At 35.7% G+C, this 19,930-nt stretch overlaps 1 protein-coding gene across 3 annotated transcripts in view; it reads right to left on the minus strand.

Annotated features, from left to right (window-relative positions):
• The window catches only part of CLIC6 (chloride intracellular channel 6), an 80,264-nt gene that overhangs the window by 34,045 nt on the left and 26,289 nt on the right, over positions 1 to 19,930 (minus strand). Inside the window, exon 1 of one of the 3 annotated variants that reach the window (XM_074300682.1) lies at positions 14,345 to 14,483. The exons of the other annotated variants lie outside the window; for them this stretch is intronic. The gene's annotated coding sequence lies outside the window, so the exon portion shown is untranslated. Of the gene's footprint in view, positions 1 to 14,344; positions 14,484 to 19,930 lie in introns of those variants that run through there. 3 annotated transcript variants of the gene reach the window in all.

The raw sequence follows: 19,930 nt of genomic DNA on the forward strand, positions 1-19,930 counted from the left end.
GTCATTTGACATTTTCCATATTTATAAAATATCTATGGAAAAGACAGACCAAAATACCTTCAACATGTGAAAAGTAACATTCATTTCCTCCAATTTACTACAAAAATTAATCTCTTATGTTTATATTTTCATTTTTCTTTCCTTAAATCAATTAAACAACTTTCTTTTCATGCTATTGATGCCATCTAGTGGCATTATTGTAAATGTTCAAATATTTTTAAGGTGATAAATTGTCTCTAGTTTGATTTTGAAAAGAAAGGGTATAATATATTTAAAATGTGGCCAAAGGAACTCTTAAAATAAACTACAATATCTGCAAGGGGGACAGAACAGCAAGCTTTTGTTCCTTAAAGCCAAGATAATCCTATTTTAAAACATAATTTTTGAAATATTGTTCCCTCAATAGAAATAAGGAAGTTACAATGAAGGGAGGTTTTGGGAGATAATGGATTCTGTTTTAGACATGTTGAATTTGAGATAATTATGGAACAGATTGGTGGAACTAACCATCAAAAATTTGGCAATGTGGAATTGGAGATCAGGAGAGAGACTTACTATGGAAGCATATAGTAGCTTGGGAGTAAACACAGACACTAAATGATAAAGGTGAGCCAGTGTTGAGTAATTGTCAGGGCTTCATAAGTCTAAGGTAAAGCTTTATCTTGGTGCCTTTTTCTCACTTGTCTGCATGAGAGTGTGAAAGAAAGTTAGAATTGGAGAAATGGAAAAGACCGACTTCCAAAGCATTTGGTACTTTACACTTTACATGGCTTGTAATGTAAATCCTTTAGAAATGAAAATCAGAAAGTTATAAAAAATAGTCAGCATGACCTAGAATCAAGTCATCCAGGAAAACCCCAAGTCCAGAGACCAGAAAATGTAATGAAAAAATTAATCCTAAAAATATTAGCTAGCTTGGAAGATTCTGGAGTTTGAAAAATCTCTTGTTATTGAGGAGACAGCTAGCCAAAATCCTGAAGAAAGATAAGAAAGGCTTTCTAAAGTTTCAAAACAAAGGTGGCTATTTTCCTGAAAGAACTCTTAAAAATCCTCTGAGTTTTACCTAAGTAGCCATAGTATTCTAATTCTTCTCATGAGAAAGAAATAGCCTAGTATTTTAGCTCAGCCAGAAACAATAGAAGCTTCCAGATTGCCTTTGTCCAGAGTTGGGATGTATTTAAAAACATATTTTGGAGATAATACACAAGAAATCATGTAAACCACATGATCAGAAGACCAAAGTCCAGAAGAACTACCCTATACATCATGGTACACCCCTAAGGGATACAGAGTGAGCCTCAAAGATAGGAAGGCTGTTGAGGTGATAAAATCCTATGTTAGTATGGTGGTGGTAACAGGACAGAAGATGGTTTATATAAAAGATGTTGTGCTGCAAGCTTGAGGAATAGGAAGAATTATAATATACTATTCTCTAGGATTGGCGGAGCAGTTAGAGGAAAAGATAATTTTACATACATTAAGTTTAAGATGCCAACTGACTATCCAATTCTAGATGTCTGGAAGGTAGTTAAAAGATACCAGACTGGAGCTTAGCAGAAAAGTTGGGGCAGGATAGACAAATTTCAGAATCATCCATATAAAGATGGTAATTAGATCAAGCTGATGATTAGAAGCTAATGAGATTACCAAATGAGGTAGTATAAAAGGATAAAAGAACCCAAGACAGAATGAGAGACAACTATAGTTAAAAGATATGACTTGGAAAAGGATTCCGCAAAAACAAAGAAGGAGCAGTCAGATATGGACAACAAGAATGAGGACAGTGGTATTCAAAAATGTAGAGAGAAGAGTATCAAGGAGAGAGTGATCAGCAGTGTTACAGGCTGCAGGGAGTTCAAAAAGAATGAGAATTAAGATCTACTGACTTTATTGTGATGATACATTTTATTTATATGATGTAATATTTATTGTTACAAAAACTATATATTAATGCTAATCTAAAATGTGTTCATTTTTAATCATACTTATCTGGAGTTATTTGATTGATTTAATAATTTATCTTACCTCTAATACATATAAAAAATTATTTTTCTTTCATATTTTGAGAATTTGCAACTCTTCCTAAGCATTTGCGAGCTTTTTCCTTCCTTCCTTCTCCTCCCTTCTCCCTTATTGAGAAGGCAAGCAATTTGATATAGGCTATATGTGTGCAGTCATGCAAAATATATTTCCCTGTAAGTCATGTTGTGAGGTAAAGGAAAAGTATGCTTCAATCTGAACTCAAATTTCATCAATTCTTTCTCTGGAGATGGATAGCATTTTTCATCATATGTCATTCAGAATTGTCTTAGGTCATTGCATTTCTGAGAATAGCTATGCTGTTCACACTTGATCATCATACAATGTTGCTATTATTATATACAATGGTCTCTAGTTCTGCTTATTCACTTTGCATCCATTTATATATGTCATCCCAGGCTTTACTGAGAGCATCCTGATTATCATTTCTTATAGCACAATAGTATTCCACCATAATCATAGGCAACAACCCGTTCAACCACTCCACAATTGATGGACATTCCCACAATTTCCAGTTTTTTGCCAACTTGTTTACTAAAACAGTTGCTATAAATATTTTGTATATACAGGTCCTTTTCTTTTTTGTTTTATATTTCTTTGGGATATAGACCTAAAAGTAGTATTATTATTTGGTTATCAAAGAGTAGACCTGGTTTTATAGCTCTGGCACTATTTAGTAAAAACATATTTAAAATCTAAAATAAATAATCAAAATTACCTTTAACTCAAATTTAAATCAAAAATTAACTTCTTAAGGACACTGACTATTTTGTGAATTGTGGCAAGTATCAGATGAGGAAATTTCTTCTACCAATTAAATTTGGTCATTTATAGTTCTGTACATGTACATAATTTTGTGATTTATAATCTTAGGGAGTTACCTTCACCTCTAGGAAGTTAAATGTCACAGATGAGACTTGAACTAGAATCTTGCTGGTTTCAATGCCAGCTCTCTAAGTACTACATTATATTACCTCTCATGACCAAAGCATATCAAGTGATTGATAAATATATGTTAGTCTACTGATGGAGATACTGATGGATTATTTTTTCCATTCTGAGATTCTTAAGCTTTATCATTAATTATAACCCCAATGGATAAAATTTTAATTTCATTTTAAAAACAAAGTCATAGAGGGGCAGCTAGATGGCATAGTACATAGAGCACCAGCCCTGAAGTCAGGAGGACCTGAATTCAAATCTGGCCTCAGACACTTAACACTTCATAGCTGTGTGATTCTGGGCAAGTCACTTAACCCCAATTGCAGAAAGAAAAAAAAAAGTCATAGGAAAAGATAATGATAAATGTTGGAAAGGATGGGAAAAAATTGGGACCTAATGCACTGTTGGTGGAGTTGTGAACTGATCTAATAATTCTGGAGAACAGTTTGGAATTACTCCCAAAGGGCTATCAAACTGTGTATACTCTTTGATCCAGCAGTGAGTGTCTCTACTGGATCTGTATCACAAAGAAAGCATAAACAAGGGGGAAAGGACTCACATGTGCAAAAATGTAGCAGCCCTTTTTGTAGTGTACTGGAAATTGAGTGAATGCCCATTAGGGAATGGCCGAATAAGTTATGGTATATGAATGTAATGGAATGTTATTGTTCTATAAGAAACAATCAGTAGGTTGATTTCAGAGAGGCCCGGAGAGACTTACATGAACTGGTGCTGAGTGAAGTGAATAGAACCAAGAGAATATTGTACAAAGAAACAAGATTATGTGATGATCAACTCTGATGGATGTGGCTTTTTTCAACAGTGATTCAGGCCAATTCCAATAGACTTGTGATGGAGAGAGTCACCTGCATCCACAAAGAGGATTGTCGGAACTGAATGTGGATCACAACAGAGTATTTATACCTTTTCATTGTTGTTTGCTTGCTTTTTGTTTGTTTCCTTCTCATTTTTTCCTTTTTGATATGATTTTTCTTATGCAGCATGATGAATGTAGAAATATATATAGAACAATTGCATATATTTAACATAAGTTGGATTACTTGCTATCTAGGGGAGGGAGAGGAGGAAGGAAGGGGGAAAATTTGGAACACAAGGTTTTGAAAGGGTGAATGCTGAAAATTATATTGCATATATTTTGAACATAAAAAGCTATTATTATACTTTAAAAACAATCATTGACAATTAAATTTTAAAATATATCTATCTTCAATATATTAAATTCCATAAGATATTTTTACATCAAAAATGATAAGAACTTTAACATTTCACAACAAAAAATTTTCCTTGAATTTCAAAGAAACAATTATACCATTTTCCTTCCAAGTGCAAACGCAATAAACTTTCTATTTTTTCCTTAGATTTAAGGATACCAATGTGAGTTATCCTAGCTAGAATGTGATAAAGAAAGATCAACTCTTTGTTTCTGATTACAAAGGCAGGAATGTGAACCCAGTCTACTTCTCTACTTCACCTCTCTTATTATGTCTTAGATTCATTTTCACATTTCATTCTTTACATTGCTTCTGTGGTTTTTGTTTACTTGCATGGAAGAGAGAAAGTGAGAACAGATTCTGAAAAGGGGGATTAAGAAGAAGGATTAAACAAAAGTTCAAGGGAATTTCTTAATTCCAAATTTGGTAGTTGTAAAACACGGAGAACCTTGATCAAAAAGAAGGGACAATCTTATCCTGGGGGCAATATAATGGCTTTTCTTACTACTTCAGTTCAATTCAACAAATATTTATTCAGTGCCTACTTCATGCCAGGAACAGTGATGGAGGTACAAATAATTTTTTTTAGAAAGATTGTCCTTGCCCTTGAAGAGCTTACAATCTAAAGGGGAAAGATAACATATAAAAGGAAGCTGGAAAGAAGGGAAGTGGAGATGGGACACGGAGATGGGGAGAAAAGGCTACCAATGCATATCCAGTTTAAGGGCATTTTATTCCTTGGAGTTGAAACCAAGCAGAGACGCAGATGGGCAAAAGAGTGAGATTTAATGGCTCATAACATCAATAATAAATATGCAATAAAAACTTCAGCCTTCTCTTGTCAGGGAAAAGTTTCCTAGCCACTATAACCCAATAAATGGGAGCAGAGAATCCAAAATGTCCTGAATATCTAGAGTCTAGCACATGATAGCAGAAAATACTCAGAAAAAGCAATTTGAGAGGAAGCAGAGAACAATGTATAGCATCAAATGACAACTTCAGTTCTTCAATGTGCGCCCCTCCCTATTTGTGATGCCCATATTCTGTTACTTTATTCAATATGCTTTTTGATGAAGAGTCTCATTTTAATTAATGGGTATTCTATAGTCAGAGTATGTGATAATTTTGAGTGAATGAAGACTGACAAAGTACCTCAAACCTTGCTTAGTTTTTCCAGGGAGAGGGGAGAGGGGAAGAAGGGAGCAGAAAAAGCACAAATGGTATAATAGATTTATCCAAATTCATCATCAATTTTAGAATTCTCCATGATTTTACTTCAGATGAGGTCCTAGGTAACCAGACAGGGTTGGCAGAGAAAATGTGAAGTACTGATAAAATTACAATACTCCCTGAATCAACAACCTCATCACTTCTTATTCTAGTATCCAATAGTTAAATGGAAAATCAGTGTTTATAAACTGAAGTCTCAGTTTTTATAGGGTTTAGGTAAAAAATAGACTTCTTATTTTTCATTGATTATAGGGAACAAAAGATTTAATCAAGGAAATATAAAAGTTTATTATTTGTAAAATAAAAAAATTAGATTTCAAATAATAGGATTTTGAGAGAGAAAAGAGCCAAGATGGCAGATGAAGTGAGCATTCTTGCCAAGTTTTCCTAAGACACTTTTTTACAATAATTTTAAAAAACAGATCAAACTGAATTCTGAATAGGAAAGCCAATAAAAATTTTCAGTCATTTATGCTAGCCCACGGAAGATTAAAAAAGAAGGAAAAGTCTGCAAACATTGCAATGAAGGGCTGGCCAGAAGCACAGTGAGGCAGAGTAGAAGTCCTGGATATGGATTGTGGAGCAGCAATGAAAGCAACCAAGTTCCCAGGGAAGGTAAAGGAATGAAATATCTGCTCAGAATAAAATGACAGAGAACATTTGTACTAGTACGGGGAACAGGATCAGGTGATATTTGGCAGCACTGTCATTCATTATCCAATTCCCAGGTCACAGTTTAAGAGAAGAAAGGAGTAGTCACATTTACATGAGGACCACATCACAGACTTTGGAAGCACTGAAAAATTACAAGTGCTCATTGAATTGTAAAAGCTGAATGAACTTATAAATACAGAACCTCAGTCCAGATATCTTGCTGCCCCCAGAAATGAGCGGACCTTAACTCTAACATACAAAAGTTCAGAGTCAAGAAATAAGACTGGGAAAAACTAAAAACTTAAAAAAAAAAAAAAAAAAAAAAAAAAACACCTAACAACAAAAAATCTGTCCACAAAAATCTACTATAGTGAAGGGAGCTCAAAACATAAACCTAGAAAACAATTACTTGAAAATATTTATAAGCAAAGCCTCAAAGAAAAATGCAGATTGTATACAACTTCAACAAGAATTCTTGGAAGAACTAAAGTAAGATTTTTTTTAAAAGATTTTAAAATCAGATAAAAGCAGAAGAGGAAATATAAGAAAAGAAATTAGAGCAATGCAAAAAAATTATGAAAAGAATTTTGCAAAAGAGGTACAAAAATACTGAATATTACTTCTTCAAAATCCTAACTTACCAAATAGTTTAGAAGGGGTTTGGGGTGGGAACATAAATATGGAAGAAAATAACTCCTTAAAATTAGAATAGACAAAGAGAAATATTGGAGAAAATAACTGCTTAAATGTTAGAATTAGTCAAGTAGATGCCAATAATGCCATGACACATCAAGAAAAAATAAAACGAAGTAAAACCCCCACAAAAATAGAAGAAAATGTGAATTGTCTCACAGGGGAAAACAACTGACCTGGAAAATAGAACAAAGAGAGAAAGTTTGAGAATTATTAGAGAGATTGTGATAAGATGTCAGAATAAGGCAGGAAACTATCCTAAATTTGCCCACAAATAATTTTAAATAATGTCTCAAAATGAACTTTAAAGTGGCAGAAATAAATAAAAGTGAGGCAAAGCAGTTTTCCAGCCTAAGACTTCTTTGGAGGACTATATGAAAGACCTGATCTCCTTTCTTGGTTGTCTAGCATAATTGAAGTAGAAATACCTTTGGGCAAATACCCTTAAACAAACATAACCCAAGCCCTGAGAGCACTTGTATTACTGGCAGTCTCAACTTCAGGAATTTTTGCCCCAAAGGGCATCACACTGTGGGTCAGGGAAAGATTACAAGGCGATCCACTGAACTGGCACAGGACACAAATCCCAGGTACACTGACCAATCATTTTCCCAAGTGGTAGCTTCGGGCAAAGAGGAGTAAGCATATGCTGGTGGCTGAGAATGCAGAAAAGAGAGGCCTTGCTTGCTATAGTGACTCAGGAGAATGGGTTTCCTGATTTCATTTTCAAGGCAAATTGATAAGCTGAAGCTTGCAATCAATCACAGGAAGGACCATAGGGAGCAATGGTGTTTGTGGTGACAGCATTTCTAGGAGTACTAGTTTTTCCCCAGAGACAGAGAGAAATGCCTGATGTTACTCATAGATCAAGGTGTAACCCAGAGAAGCAGTGACCATACCAACCTTGGATTATAGAACATTGGAAGAACCAAGAGGTCAAGGTCCCCAGATAGAGCTCAGAATGAGAGAGCATGAAAAACCTGAAGCCTGAGACATTATATACCCCACAGTTTGGGCCTAGAGCCAACTTAAATGTAGACTTAATAAACAAAAAAATGGGCTGTTTAAAAAATGAGAAAGCAAAAGAGAAAGAACCCAGCTATATATAGCTACTATATTCATAAAGAAAATCTGGATTCAAACCCAGAAGAATGCAGTGAAGTCTAAACAGTTACATCTAAAACTTCAAAGAAAAATGTAAAATAGTCACAAACTTTAAAAAGTTCTTCTGAGAACTTTTTTAAAAAGTTAAAAATAAAAAAAGAGATTTGAAGAAAATTAAGAAAAAATAAGAATAATGCAAGAAAAGTATGAAAAGAAAGTCAGCCAATGGGGAGAAAAAAAGACCCAAAAATTTACTGAAAAAAATAACTCCCTGGGGCAGGTAGGTGGCGCAGTGGATAGAGCACCAGCCCTGAAGTCAGGAGGACCCAAGTTCAAATATAACCTCAGACACTTAACAATTAAAACTTCCTGGCCATGTGACCCCAATTGCCTCAGGGAAAAAAATAAAAAACTAAAGACTTCAATAAGATGCCAATAAATAATAAAATTAAATTAAAAGTGAAAAAATAGAAGAGAATGTGAAATATTTTATAAAAATAGCTGACCTAGAAAACAGATTAAGAAGAGACAATATAAAAATTGTTGGATTACCTGAAAGTTATGAGCAAAAAAGAGTTTAGATACTTTACTTCAAAAACTTATTAAGGAAAATTGCCCTGATTTTAAAAATAGAAGATAAAAGAGAAAATTTTAAAATTTACTGATTACTATCTGAAAGAGATCCCAAAAGATCATAGCTAAGTTTTGGTATTCTCAGGTTACAGAGAAAATATTATAAGAGAGGTTCATAGGAAGTAAAATGGAAGTTTTGATTTCACACAAATGTGTGTGTGTGTGTGTGTGTGTGTGTGTGTGTGTGTATACATATATATACAAGGACAAAACCTAATGAAGCCAAAATTAGAAAAGTTGAGAAACTGGGAGAAATTTTTTAACAAATTTCTCTAATAAAGGTCTCATTTTTCAAATAGAGACCAGAGAAAATTTTATAAAACTACAAACCATTCCCTAATTGATAAATGGTTAAAGGATATGAACAAATAGTTTGCAGAAAAAGAAATATGAATTATTATTAGTTTAGATAAAAATGATTCTAGCTTAATACACACACACACATACACACAAAATATATATATATATATATATATATATATATATATATATCTCCCAGGCAATTGGAGTTAAGTGACTTGCCCAGGTCATACAGCTAGGAAATGTTGTCCAAAGCTAAATTTGAACCCAGGTCCTCCTGACTTCAGGGCTGGTGCTCTATCGACTGACACCACCTAGCTGTCCCCCAACTACTTTTTTAAAATGTTTCCTTAAAGTTTTGAATGAGTACAAACTCAGTGACCCTTATTTCAGGGATTTTTGTGTGATAAAATAAGTGCTTTTAATGATTTTTAAATACTTAATTTCAAGAAATTTACAGAATTTAAAATTATGTATAAGCATCAACTCTTCCTTCTAATATACATAAAATATTAGGTTTATTGCTAGAAGTTGCTTATGGATTATCTGGTAAATTTTGTCCAATGCTGTTCAATATTAAGTGTTTACTACTGTACTAGCACAAGACACTGTGCTGGGCATTTGTGATACAGAGGCCTCAGGATCTTGTAGTCTATGGGGTAAAACAACAAATACATAAGTCTAAAAAATATAAGTAAAATAAATAGAAAATAATTTCAGGATTAACAAATATTAACAATAAGAAAATTCAAGGTGTGGGATAAAGGTATATGTGGGTACTGTTAATATAAATGGGGATGTTGGAACCAAGATGGCGGAATAGCAAAAAGAATACAAATTGAAGCACACAAAAAGAATACAAATTGAAGCACACAAAAAGAATACAAATTGAAGCACACAATCCTGCCTCCCCCACCCTACCCCCAACCCACCTTCCCCCCAAAAAAACAGACTAAATTCCAATCTGGAAATCCAAGAAAAAAATTACTGTATATCGTTTATCTAGCCCAAGTTGAAATGAGAACAAAGATATATTTAGGAACCTGGGGATAGGTTCTAAAAGTACACAGGAGCACACAGTACAGAACATTTTAGGTCATAACCTGAAAGAGGAGGCTATACATCAGAACAAGAAGAGATCCCAGGCCTTGTGCAGAATTCAGAAACAATTACCAACTGACAGTTGGATCACTCACTATCTTGTTCCAGATGACAGATATTGGGCTGACTGGGGAGGTAACTGTAACTTAGGAGTTGCATTCCAAGGTAGAGATGTGATTGTGAATGACCATGGCTGTGAATGAAATTCTTTCAATAGTGAAAATATGATCTAGTTACCTAAATCAGGGACAGGTAGAGCATAGAAATAAAATTACACAGATCAATATTTTTATTAATATCCATGTAAAAATGGTAAATAAAATATATGCAAGGAGACCACAGCAACATATAACAAAGTCTATATTATGACTAGATTGAATTTATACCAGTTCAATATTAGGAGAATTAAAAATATAATTTTGCTATGTCAACATAACAATGAATAATGTAATTATATCAATAGGTACAGAAAACACTTTAAAAATATATAATATCTCTTCTTGTTTAAAAAAAAATCCTAGACAATATAGGAATAAATGGATCTTTTCTTAATTTCATAAGTATTATCTATCTAAAATAAAAAACTAAGATTATTTGCAATAATAAGCTAGAGGCCTTTCCAATAAGATTAGGGGCAAAATAAGGACATCTATTATTATTGTTACTATTTGAAATGTTGACAAGTACTAGAAATACTTATAGCAATAATAAAAGAAAAAGAAAGGAAATGAAATTATTAGATTTTTTTGCAGATAGTAATGATGGTTCACTTAAGAGAATTCTGTAGAGTCAACTCCTCTCCCTTACAAAAAAAAGGATTAAAACAATTAACAATTTAGGCAACATTGCAGAGTATAAGATAAATCCACATAAATATTTTTGCCTATTATGAACAAAATCCAACAGGAAGAGATAGAAAGAGATATTAAAATTTAAATAACTTTTTATAAAAAGTATAAAATACTTGGGGTTCCACTTGCCAAGACACACACAGAAGCTACATAAATACAACCACAAAACACTCTTTTCACAAACAAAAACAGATTTAAATGATTGAAGAAATAATCATTTGTCATGGATAGATTGAGCCAGTATAACATTCACCCTTAAATTAATTTACCATACTGATCAAACTACCAAAGAATTATTTTATAGGGCCAGAAAAAAATTTACAACAGAGTTTATGAAGGAACAAAACATCTAGAATCTCGTAAGGCTAAAATAGGCAGTAAAGAAGAGAACCCAGAAGGATCAGATCTCAAACTATTCTGCAAAGCAGTAATTATCAAAACAATTTAAAACTGTTTAAGAAATAGGAAGGGTGGTAGGTAGAACAGATTAAAGACACAATTTACAGAAGAAATGTTGAGGGAATGTTAAGGTAAGTACTTGATAGATAATAAAAATTATTAGGAAAATTGGAAAGCCAAATATCAGGTACAAGCCAACATTTCTCACATATATAACAAGATAAATTCCAAATGGCTACATGATTTAGACATGACATATAAACAAATTAGAAAAGCAAGGAAGAAATTACCTATCTGAACTATGAATAAGGAAAGAGCTCATGATCAAATGATAAAGAGGATCATAAAAGATAATATGAACAATTTTGATTGTATAAAATTAAAAACTTATTGTACAGATAAGATTGATGTAAACAAAATTAGAAAAGCAGGTAAAGGGGGAAATTGTTACAGCAAGTTTCTCTGATAAAGGTCTCATTTCTAAATTTTATAAAGAACTGATTCAAATACATAAGAATAAGAGCCATTCTTTAACTGATAAATGGTCAAAAAATATGAACAGATTATTTTGGGGGAAAGAAATTTAAAGTATCAATAGTTACATGAAAAAAAAATGTTCTACAGCAGTAATAATTAAAGAAATGCTGGGTCAAAACAATTCTGGTATCTGACTTCACTTTCATCAAATTGGACATGTTGACCAAAAAAAAATAACAAATGCTAGAGGGAATGGCAAAACATGTAAATTATTGCACTATTTTTTGGAATTATGAATCAATACAGCCATTCGGGAAAGCAATTTGGAAGAATGACCCCCCAATTATTGGGGAGAGACACTTTGACTCAAAAACATGAACATTAAGTTGATATCCTAGAGAAACAATAGAAAAAAGGAAAGGATTGATAGGCACAAAAATAATTATAGAATCTCTTATTATGTTGGCAAAGAATCAGAAACTAACAGAGTACCCATCAACTAGGGATTGGCTAAGCAAGTTAGTTTATGTGAATGTGATGTAATACTATTGTGTTATGAAAATGAGCAAAAGGCAATTTTAGAAAAACCTGGGAAGACTTTTATAAACTTAAGCAAAGTGAAATGAGCAGAACCAGGAGAACAATTTATGCAATGACAATAATATTGTTAGGACAAATTATTTTGATAGATTTAGCAATTTTGATCAACACAATGATCAATCATGATTCTGGAGAGCTTATAATGAACCATGCTATTTACCCTCTGACAGAGCTGACAAAACTCAAAATGCAGACTAAAACAATTTTTTTTAATATGGACAATGGGGGAATTTCTTATGCTTGACCACACATTTGTAATAGGATTTTTTATTGTCCTTCTTACTCACTTTGGGGGGGAGGGGGGCGGGAGAGAGAAAGGTAGGAAAGAAAATAAAATGGTAAAAAGGTGGAGCTTGCTGAAAAAAATTAGAAAGATGTAAATGAAATTCAAAAGCAACAAATGAAATGATATCTACATTTGAGTGTTTTTGAGTGCTCAATACCTTCCAGCTGTGTCATTGATATGACTGCTAAGTGTGCAGAGTTAATTTCCAATCTATTGGATATTTTTAACCTGTGTGCAGGGCATAATTAATGCAAATTACCCAGAAAAACAAATAGTTCTCTAAGACAGTGAATACAAAAGTTTCAGACACTAATACCTGAAACACATGAATATGAACTTCATATCTTTTTACCTTTCCTTTCCTATCTTCTTTTGGTGAACTGAAATGTTGCAAAAATACATGAAGACAAAACAATAAGAAACAAAGCATGTGATTATATAACAAATTACCAAGGAAAAAAAGAGAGGAATGAAGCTATTACATCAGAATTCTTATAGAACTTATCCAAAAATGAAAGAAATATTTTGGTACCCCATTTTTTAAAAAATGTATTCCAATGACTATATTTATCCATTGTGCTTTTCTTGGAATAGCTCCAAAACATTTACAAATGATGATAAGAAGTATTATAGATGTGAATATTATGATACTTTATCATATAGTAGATATTATAAGATCAAATTCAGTAGAAAATAGAAATGTATTATCCTATACTATTAAAATGATGAGAAGTGACCATTCCCACTAACAGCTGTGAAATCCAAAACTAACTCCAATTTGTTTGGTTCTTTCCATATTGTGTTTATCTTCCATTTTGTGAGTTAGACCTTGTTCTTCCACATGGAGATGAAGATAAGGGAAATTTTTGGTTGTTACTTTTATTAATATGATAATTCAATGTTTTTGCCTTATATATCTTCTGATTAGCTAATAAAAGTAACCAATCTATATATTCTCAGAAAATTCCTAGAATCAAGAATAGTATTCCAGGACTCACTGTGGTGAGGATTCTTGGGTGCTACATATATTTATATATATTACCATTCTGGAGTTATCCCCCCCAAACTCTGCCTCACAGTTGGGTCAGTCAGGCGATGACTACAACAGGATCATGCATTCTGTGGATCAGCACTGTAACTAAAAGTCATGAGACATTATTGATGCACTTACCTTTACTTTAGTTGGCCAAAAGACACAACTAGCTGAAAGCAAAGGCATAGCAATAATGAAAAGGCATAGCAACACAACGGTAGCAATATAGTATCATTCGATGATCCTTGAGAGTAGTTTCCCACAAATAAATGTTAGTGGGAATTGTGAATGCTCAGAATTCACAAGTAGAAAGGCATACACTCTTAGGGAATAGATTTTCATAAGGGGAAACTCCCTTTTGTTGCTCTTGCTCTTCTAGCATTGCTCCAGCTAATATTGTTTTCACAGTTTCTATTGGATACTAGTTTCCTTGAATGCCTATAATTGTCATTGCCTCCAGCTTCAGACTCTTTTGGGATTGCTATGTCCTTTCTGGAAAAAAAAAAAAAAAGTGGAGCCCACAATCTAGGACCATCAGGAATCTTGGTTCTGAGAATTGCCATGACCTGAGCAGGATCTTAGTTCCAGGTGCTAGACTTAGAACTTTTCTTATCAATTTATCAAACTGAACTTCACAGATGGATCCTCTAGTCAATTCTGTCAAATTCAAGTAGATCAGAACCTGGTCAATTACATATTGCCTAACTTAGAAAATTATAAATTAACATTATCTATGTTGTATTCGTCGTGTTAAACAATTTCCACTTACCTTTTAATCTAGTTCAGTTAGCACTCAGAAGTTTTGCAGGATGAGTATAGACTCATATAGACATGAGTTTGACACTTCTGCTATACAGAGGTACTAGGTTCTAGGTTCAAGAAACATTTTTTTAAATTTTTCTTTCAGGGTACATAAAAGATGGTATTACAAATGGAGCAGGGGTTGAAAAAGAAATCTCCTCTCTTGTTACATTCCAAAAGAGTAACAAAAGGGAAGGTGTAAAGGGCTAGAACTGAGCAATGCACTTGGATGATGAAGCACGTGAGACTAATTGCCAATTGGACGGTTCCCTATTAACTTGTTTAAGGTTGACCCTCCCCAGCTGTTCTGTGCTGACTTGATTGGTGAGACAAAGAGAGGGAAGTGACTTGTGTGGGAGGAGCAAGAGAAACTTGGGTGGTGGAACTCACGCTCACTTGCACTCGTGACCGGGCGTTGGAGGCGAAGGTAAAGATCTAGAATAAAGACGTTTAGTGATCCTGACTCTTGCTGATTTCTGGAAAGATAGAGTTCCAGCATTTGGCGTCCAACGTGTGGCTGGCACCCTACTTCCACCGAAGTCCTCCTGTGACCAGGAGATTAGGTGAGTATTCTAATAGAAATAAGGAACTTACCTTGTTAAGGACTAAATCAGCAATCTCTAGTAACTGAGATGGGGCAGATGTTAGGTAAATCCTGGGCCTCAGCTGACCCTGCTCCAACCCCAGCCCCTGCCTCATCTAGCAATGCTATAGAGGATATAATTAAGATAATTGATGAGAAAAGTTTACTTGTTCCCATCCCACAAATGAATAATCTCTTACACTCATTGATTCGCACGTCCCCTTGGTTCTTAAATGAAGAAAAACTACGTATAGATAAATGGAAGCTAGTGGGACTTGAAATGAAAGAATTTTACTCAAAAAATGGGAATTGTCAAATTTTCCCAGAGGTATTTTACCTATACAACTTGATTCTATTAGACTTAAGCTATCAAGAAGAGTTTAGAAGAAGGAAGAGTTCTAAAAAGGCTCAGAGAAGGAAGCGTGAGGAACAAAAGATAGAAGATAGGCAAACTCAGGACATTGCCAGAGGGCAAGGGGATTTGAATGAGGAATCTGAGGGTGTAGACTCTGATTGTCCTGAAGAAATTTCAACCCCACCTAGAGAGCAGATTATTGATCAGCCCACATCCACTCCACCTTCAGGGACGGAGGGAGGAGGAGTAGTGGGAGGGGCGGTGACCTCATCAGCGCCCCCCCCTCCTCCCACACAGAGCCCCCCCTCCCAACAACTGCCCACTCCTGTAACTAGATTAGAAAGAGGGCTTATTGAAGCAATTGAAAATGGAAAAGAAGTAGATAATGATTTCAAACTTCAAATTTTTCCCGTGATTCAACAGCATAATTCTGCAGGTCAAGAGAGTAGAAGATATGCTCCTTTTAATATGGATGTCCTTAAAAACCTGAAAAAATCTTGCACTGTCTTTGGGGCTACATCAGATTATGTTAAAATGTTAATACACAATTTGGCTTATGAAACCTTAACCCCTAGTGACTGGAAAGTCATTGCAAAAGTGTGCTTAGAACCTGGACAAAATTTGTTGTGGCTTTCTGAATTTACTGAGCTCTGTAGAATTCAAGCCCAACAAAATAGTCAAAATGCAGCTAATACTTCCATCACCTATGACCTACTAATGGGTATAGGTTCTTATGCAGACGCTTTGGTACAGATTAATTACTCCATAACAGCATTTGAGCAAATTTCTGCTGCTGCTATCAAAGCATGGGCTTCTCTCCCCAGTAAAAACTACAAGGGTGAGACCTACACAAAAATTGTACAGGGACCAAATGAACCTTTTGCTGATTTTGTGGCACGTTTGCAGACAGCTGTCATACAGGCAAATGGTGAAAATGAAGTAACAGACACTTTGGTGAGGCAACTTGCTAGAGACAATGCCAATGAGGTTTGTAGAAGGATTATACTAGGACTACGTAAGGATGCTCCTTTAGAGGAGATCATAAGACGCTGTGCCGCAATGGGCACAAATACCTTTTATAGCCAGGCTATGGTGCAGACTTCCCAAGATCCCAACATGGGGAGACAGGATCCCTTTTGGCAAGGGGTTTCCCGAGAGACTCGTCAATGCTTTCAATGCGGTAAAGTAGGCCATTTGAAAGCTCAATGTTGGCACAGAGATAGAGTGAGAAGACAGGCTGGGAGAACAAGACCCAAAACCCCATGTCCAAAATGCAACAGAGGACTCCATTGGGCCTCAGAGTGTAGACTGATTCAGGGAAACGGGATGAGGGGCCCAGCTCCAGGGCCCCAAGCAAAAAACACTTGGGGCATGATGGCAGCCGATGCCACACCCAGAGAGTGCCTACAAGTCCAATACCCAGACATGACCATTCAGCCAGGAAGCCATCTGAGGGGAGAAAGGGATTACACAGTCAGTCAGCCAGGAAGCAACATGATGGGAGAAAGGGACTACAATTAGGGAGGATAGAGTTGTATGCAGCTGGGACAATTGAGATACCCCCTGGAGAGGTGAAATCTGTTCCTCTCCAACCTATGGATCCCTTGCCTCCAGGCACAGTAGGCTTGACCATTTCACCTCCTGAGAGTACTTACAAGACAGTGTTCATTCATACACTGATGTGGGAAACTGGGGAATGTGTAGATAATATCCCAGTCACTAACACAGGGAGACAATGTGTGACTTATCAACCAGGGGAAGTAGTAGCATCGGGTTTATTGATACAGACTCCTAATAAGCAACCTGGTGACAGTCACCCATGTTCGGACTCCAAGCAGAAAAACCCAGGAATATACTGGACAGCAGCTGTGACAGCTGACCGACCTATGCTCACCATCTATATAAATGGCATAGCATTAGAAGGACTGGTGGACACCTGTGCAGATCGCACAGTCATTAGAGGTGCCAACTGGCCCAGTCACTGGCCAAAGACTAAGGCAGACACCTACATGTCTGGGGTAGGAGGATCAATAGCAGCTGAAGTTAGTGCTACCCCTTTAAGATGGGTATTTGAAGGTGAAACAGGAGTTTTTATTCCTTTTATAGTTGAAAAAATCCCCATCAATCTGTGGGGAAGAGACATTTTACAACAATTAGGGTTAAAAATGAGTACTTCGGTTTTTTAGGCAGGGCTGCTGTTGAAGGCCTGCCAACACTTTCACCTGTTCCTATCCAGTGGAAAACTGATACACCAGTGTGGATAGAACAGTGGCCCTTAGATAACAATAAAATTCAGGCCTTACTAGATATAGTACAGGAACAACTTGATCAAGGACACTTACAACCTTCTCTAAGTCCTTGGAATTCCCCAGTATTTGTTGTAAAAAAGAAATCTGGAAAATGGAGGATGTTGACTGATTTAAGAAAGGTAAATGAACAGATGGAAACTATGGGAACTCTTCAACCTGGACTTCCATCTCCTACTCAGTTGCCTAGAGAATGGCCTCTGTGGGTTATAGACATTAAGGATTGTTTCTATTCTATCCCTCTAGATAAGGAGGATATGAAAAGATTTGCCTTTTCAGTGCCCAGCGTTAACTTAGCTGAGCCTTATAAAAGATATGAATGGACAGTTTTGCCACAGGGAATGAAAAACAGCCCTACTACGTGTCAAATGTATGTTGCTGCTGCTCTTAGTCCAGTAAGAAAAGCATTTCCAAAAGTAATGTTATTACATTACATGGATGATATATTGGGATGTGCACCTGAGGAACAAATGTTAGAAGCATGTCTACAAAAAACCATAGAAACACTAAGGAATTATAAATTGCACATAGCTCCAGAAAAGATTCAAAGACATGCTCCTTTTCAATATTTAGGATATGAAGTATATCCTAAGGTGCTTACAGTACAAAAACTCTCCTTAAGAACAGAGAAGCTAAACACCTTAAATGACTTCCAGAAATTGATAGGAGATATCCAATGGATGCGTCCCGTGCTAGGCTTGACTACCTGTCAATTGCAACCATTATATGACATTTTAAGGGGAGACAGTGCTTTAAATTCACCACGCCAGCTTACAAAAGAAGCTCAAGAGGCTTTGAGACAAGTTGAACTGGCTTTATCCAATGTGGTTGAAAGAGTCACTCAAAAACCCTTGGAAATATCAGTTTTTGCTACACAAGAGGCCCCCACAGCAGTCCTTCATCAAGGAGACAGTGTGATAGAGTGGGTGAACCTCCCAGCACAACCAGAACAAAGCCTTATTCCTTACCCAGTGCTTGTGGCTAGAATTTTATTAAAGGCCATTAAACGAGCAGTACAATTATCTGGGACAAGACCTGATAAGATATACACCTTTTATACTAATGCACAAGTTAATGTGTGCTGCGAAACCATCCCAGAGTGGCAAATTTTATTAGCCATGGCTCCAAATTTTGCACACGGGTCTCCATTAAAGATAACCAGACTGCTACATAATTGGCAATGGATTCTTGAAGAAAAGGTTTCTAAAGTTCCTCTTAAAGGACCAACTATCTTTACAGATGCATCCAAACATAATATTTGCGCTGTGTATTCTCGTGACTTAACTATAAAGAGAGTAATCAGAACTCCTTTTCAGTCCACTCAGCAGAATGAATTGTATGCAATCATTCTAGCTCTTGCTTATTATCCGGGAGACATAAATATAATATCTGATTCAGCCTATTCAGTAGGTGTGGTACAAAGAATTGCCACAGCCCAAATAAAATTTGTAGCCTCCAATATATATCAGCTCTTTAAAGAGCTTCAAGAGCAAGTGAGAAAGCATCCAGTTAAGATTTATATTTTGCACGTCCACTCCCATAGTGGACTTCCAGGTCCTATTTTTGATGGTAATTCAAAGGCAGATAGCCTTCTAACCATGCTGGCCAGTACTCCTTTATTTCAAGAAGCACAAGAGTCTCATTCTAAATATCATCAGGCTGCCCGAGCTTTACGTTTGCAGTTTGGAATAACAAGAGAAGAAGCTAGGAGCATAGTAAAAGCCTGTACAGCTGGCCTTCCTTTCCATGCTCCTACACTCCCTCCAGGGAAGAACCCTCGTGGTTTGAGACCTAATGAAATTTGGCAAATGGATGTGACCCATTATAAATCTTTTGGTCGTCTATCTTTTATCCATGTCGTGGTAGACACCTTTTCAGGATTCACATTTGCAATACCAGCAGCAAAAGAGACAGCCCGAGTGGTCACTGAATTCCTTATACAAGCATTTGCAATTATGGGCGTGCCACAAGCAATAAAAACAGACAATGGACCTGCATATACATCTAAACATTTTACACACTTTTGTGCACAGTATAAGATTTTACACACCACGGGCATACCCTTTAATCCTCAAGGGCAGGCAATAGTAGAGAGAAGAAACTGAGATATTAAGACACTCCTCCAAAAACAAAAGAAAGGGGGAGCCACGGGTAACCCTAGAGAACTTCTAAATTTAGTTCTCTATACCATTAATTTTTTAATTTTTGACAAAGATGCACTGGCTCCAGCAGACAGGTTTTATAACTCACCGGAAGGGCAGTGTCCAGTGCGAGCAGCTCCACTGTCTTTAGATAATCGCCAAGTGATGT

Source organism: Sminthopsis crassicaudata, chromosome 3 (genome assembly GCF_048593235.1).
Source record: "Sminthopsis crassicaudata isolate SCR6 chromosome 3, ASM4859323v1, whole genome shotgun sequence".
Taxonomy (NCBI): Eukaryota; Metazoa; Chordata; class Mammalia; order Dasyuromorphia; family Dasyuridae; genus Sminthopsis; species Sminthopsis crassicaudata.